Source organism: Elephantulus edwardii, unplaced genomic scaffold (assembly GCF_000299155.1).
Source record: "Elephantulus edwardii isolate Elephantulus edwardi_28Jun2011 unplaced genomic scaffold, EleEdw1.0 scaffold00143, whole genome shotgun sequence".
Classification (NCBI taxonomy): domain Eukaryota; kingdom Metazoa; phylum Chordata; class Mammalia; order Macroscelidea; family Macroscelididae; genus Elephantulus; species Elephantulus edwardii.
The window spans coordinates 7,319,276-7,323,708 of record NW_006399893.1 but is presented as its reverse complement, the minus strand read 5'-3'; positions in this window follow the sequence as shown (position 1 = coordinate 7,323,708).

The window sequence follows — 4,433 nt, the reverse complement described above, 5'->3', positions numbered from 1 at the left end:
TGTCTTAATCTGAATGTTCAGATTTAGAGGAGTATCTGACAGACAGCAATTTGTGGAGCAATGAAAGATAAATCCCTTATTGTGGAGTTAAGCAACTTGAGAGGACTTTTTTTCAGTGTGCTGCTACCTCAGGTTGTCTTCCTAGCCTTGTAGCCTAGACTTGAAGCTTTTCATTTGCTGACATGGTGATTACTATTTTACATCGAGCTTAAAGTATGGGCCAGGTACTAGTCAAAGTAATTTGCAACCTTATAAATAATGTCACTCATGTCTCATTTCATTGCATTCTTCGGTAAGTTACTCAAAGATAACTAGCTAGTAAATAGTGGGACCAGGATTTGAACTCAGACAACCTAGAATGCTGAGTTCTTGCTCTTGTTCATGACTTATTCTTTAACGATATGATGACTTGCTTCAGAGTTAAATCTTTGGGAACCAACTCTGGAGGTGTGGTCCCATGGGAAGTTGTGCTCCCATAAGAGGTAGAGCCTCTCTGATGGTGTGAATACACCAGAGATTCTACTGGAGAAAGATGAGTCGTTTCCTTCCATGTGATTGACTGTCCCTGGAAATCCTCTTAAGAATCAGCTGTGGGTCGATTCTGACTCAGTGAAAATGAGTTCTGAGAGTGATTGCTTCATGGAGGCGGAGAGAGGAGAGGCACTCAGAAGCCTCAGTGTGAGTGGCCTGATAAATGAGGGCCTGGGGAACATTGCATGAGAAATTCTTTTACTTCACTTTCATTTAATTTAAATTTTCATGTCAGAAAACTAAATCAAGGAACAAAGGAAAGATTGCCCAATGAGAGCTTATAAACTGGCTGCAGACATATTTGGTTTTGTCTAAAAAAAAACACCTGTGATGGTGAATGCTCTTTGCTGGCTGTGCTTTTTCAAGTCCACCACTGTCACCACCACTTCCTACTGGATCTAGTCCTATTTCTCATTTGTGCTACTTACCTAATGAGTTACTTGCCAATCATGGCATGGTCCCAGATCTCATTACCCTCTATGTGCCCATACTACCACTCATCAAAAATGTAGATCAGAAATGGAATAGGCAACATTCTCCCAGTACCTCCAGTCTAAATGGAAATGTCTGGTATACAGTTCTTAAAGGGACTCCACTGAGACACCAGATCTTGAAGATTAATTTGGTTCTTCATTTTGTGAAGTTGTGTAGTTATTGTGATCCAAGAATAAATGAGAGTTGTTGTTAGAGAAGAAAGCCAAGGTGATGGTTAATCAGCAGCATCAAGCATCAGGTCTGAAAAGCTAGTAAGTTCAAGGTCAGAGGGAACTTCCAGGAATAAGAAGCAGAGGGAAGGAAGCGAGTCTGATTGGTCAGGCCTGTCAGTCACATGACCATCATGTTGGCAGGTTCCTAGACAGTTTGGAGCCACAAGCATTCAGACACCTACAACATATTTGGCTTCAGTTGGTCATTAATACTTAAGTGTTTCATGAGCCCCTACTAAGAGTCTGAGTTAATTGTGACTAAATTAACTTGTACTATTGAAAATCTCAGTTCTTAATGAGCTCTGTGCTAGAGATGTTGAGGAAGAAATGCCAAATCTGTCCATTATCTCTAATATCTGGTCATACTTCATCCCAGACTATTATAAGGGCCAACAGTGCTTGTACTCACTTTTTATTTCTTAATGATATGTACAATGCCAAGGTATTATTGATGCCAAACACATAAACTTGATGCCAGAGAAGGCCAGGGGAGTAGATGGAAGAACTCTTTCCTCTAGTAATATCCCAGCCTTTATTATATATCAGAGCACAGACTTTATAGCACAAGATGTGAGCTGAATTCTGGCTTTGACACTTTGCTTTAAACATGAAGGCAAAATTATTTGCTCTGTATATTTATGTATTTTGTAAATTACTTGAGCTGGAGAAAGGATGAAATCACGCATGCAAGTGTTGAGGACTTTCCTTCACAGGGTCGTTATGAGTTGCCTACGATTCGATGGCACTTAACAACACAGAGAGAGACCAGTTGGCCTAGTGGACCGAAAGTGATGCTACCAAGCCAAGGTGGGCGACTCTAATCCACCGCCCTAAGGCCTATTTTAAATTGTTGTTGGTCAAACATTCTTCTAGGTCGTATAGCCCTGGTGTGTCCACTTGCTGTACAGAGGTAACTTGTGGTTGCTGTGAAGCTGAACACTGTGACACTGAAGTGTCAAATGCGATAATGGGTACTTATGGTGGACAGTTTTTGGTGGAGCTCCCCGGTTAAAACAAGGTTGGAAGCAGGAGTGGCATCCACTTCCATAAATAGCTTGCCTCCAGAAACCCTATGGACCTGGAGAAAGAATGAAAGTCATGCACGTAAGTGTTGAGGACTTTCGTTCATAGGGTCACTATGAGTCGCCTACGACTCGACTGCACTCATCAACAACAACAACATGGGGTCACCATCAGCCCTGTCAGTTTGTCGTACCTTAATGGCTTGCAGACTGGTGTGATTGTGAAAGATGTGCCACTGACAGTCAATACCAAGGCTCTCCTGTGGTGAACAGACAGGTTTCAATGAAGTGGCCAAACTCAAATAGAGTAGTGACAAAGGCCTGGTTACGTGCTTGCAAAAATTAACCAGTGAAGTCCTGTGATGACTATAGAATATTGTCTGACACAGTGCTGGACAGTAGGCCTGCAAGCCTGCAAAATACTGTGACCCCCATGAACTCCAGCATACCAACAGTGAGGAAAATGATGCAGGACAGCCCATCATTTTGCCTCATGGAACGTGTGGTTGCCATGAGGAGATGCCCAACCTGATGACATCTAAAAATAACATCACCACATAGAGCTGTGTTCATGGACACTGTTATGGGGGGTAGGGGGTGGGCGGGGGTGGGGGAACCAACAACAACCCATGTAAAGAAATTGTCAAGTGCTTGACAAATATTACTCCTTCACTAATTATAGTTTGTTTGTTTGTTTGTTATTGTTATGTGCTGTCAAGTCAGAACTGACTCATAGTTGACCCTCAGGTGGGTTTTCAGAGACTGTAAATCACCCAGGAGGAGACTTCCCATCTTTCTCTGTCAGAGCAGCTGGTAGATTCAAACTGCCTGCGTTTGGGTTAGTAGCAAAACTCCTTACCACTAGACCACCAGAGATGCTTGGTGTCTATTATTGTTAAGTGTGGTTGAGATTACTAGGAGTCAGAGTGACCCTTTGAACAGTGGATCTGAACCCTGCTGTCTCCTGTGCCGTCCACATCATCATTGTACACCCAGACCCACCATTACAGTCACTTTGCAAATGCATCTTGTTGAGGGTCTTCATCTAGTTTGCTTACCCTCCACCTTTCCAACTATAATGTCCTTTTCCTAAAAACATGCCCAAAGTAAGTGAGGCAATGTTCCACTACTCTTGCCTCCAACAATCACACTGGCGGCACCTTTCCCAAAACATTCTTGTTCTTTTGGCAGTCTGTGGGATATTCAGCCCTCTTCTCCAACACAACACCACAAAGGCATCAGTTCTTCTTCTGTCATCCTTACTCATTGCCCAATTGTTAGATGCATAACAAGTAATTGACAGGATCACAGTTTGGATCAGATGATATGATCTTAGATGGAGAAGAGATAGAAAGTGTTTCATCTTGCTTGGATCCATAATCAACACCCTTGGCACCAACAGCCAGAAAATCAAGAAGAAATACTGCACTGGGAAAGTCTATCAGGGACCTCTCCAAAGAGCTGAGAGCACAGATGCCAATTTGAAGAATAAGGTGTTTATTATTAACATCTTAAAATATTTGGAGGACATGCAGATGGAGGTGTTCTATGACCTTCCATTCTGATATTTTGTGATAATTTTTCCAAAAGCATGCGCTCTACTCCACCCCACCCCACCCTGCTCTATCTCATTGCAATCAAATCAGAACCAACACATAGCTGAACACCCGGTAGATTTGCAGAAGCCAAAATTGCACAGAGGAGATTGCCCATCTTGTCCATCTTTCTCTGGCTTTGAATGACCAACGAGCCATTGCCCTCAGGTTAGAAGGACAACTCCCTATGAACTATGCCACCAGAGCCCCTTTCCTAGAGAACAGTAAAGAACGTGTAAGGAAAGATTTGTGTTCCTGGAACAACCATGATGTACCAAATCATTTAAGCTACCACAGCAGTAGATAATTGAATGTCATGAGGTTTGATTCAGACAAACCACTAATGAACTTATCTGAGTCTCCTTTGTTGTTGATCTGTGCTGTCAAGTTGCCTGCAATTCATAGTGATCTTATGTACAAAATATGACCTTGAGTCTATCCCACCTGAATTTCAGAACCATCTCAGGAACAGATTTGAGGTTTGAACACTAATGAACGAAGGCCAGATGAGTTGTGGGAGGATATCAAGGGTATCATCCAGGAAGAGTGCAAACGGCCATTGCAAAGACAGAAGAGGA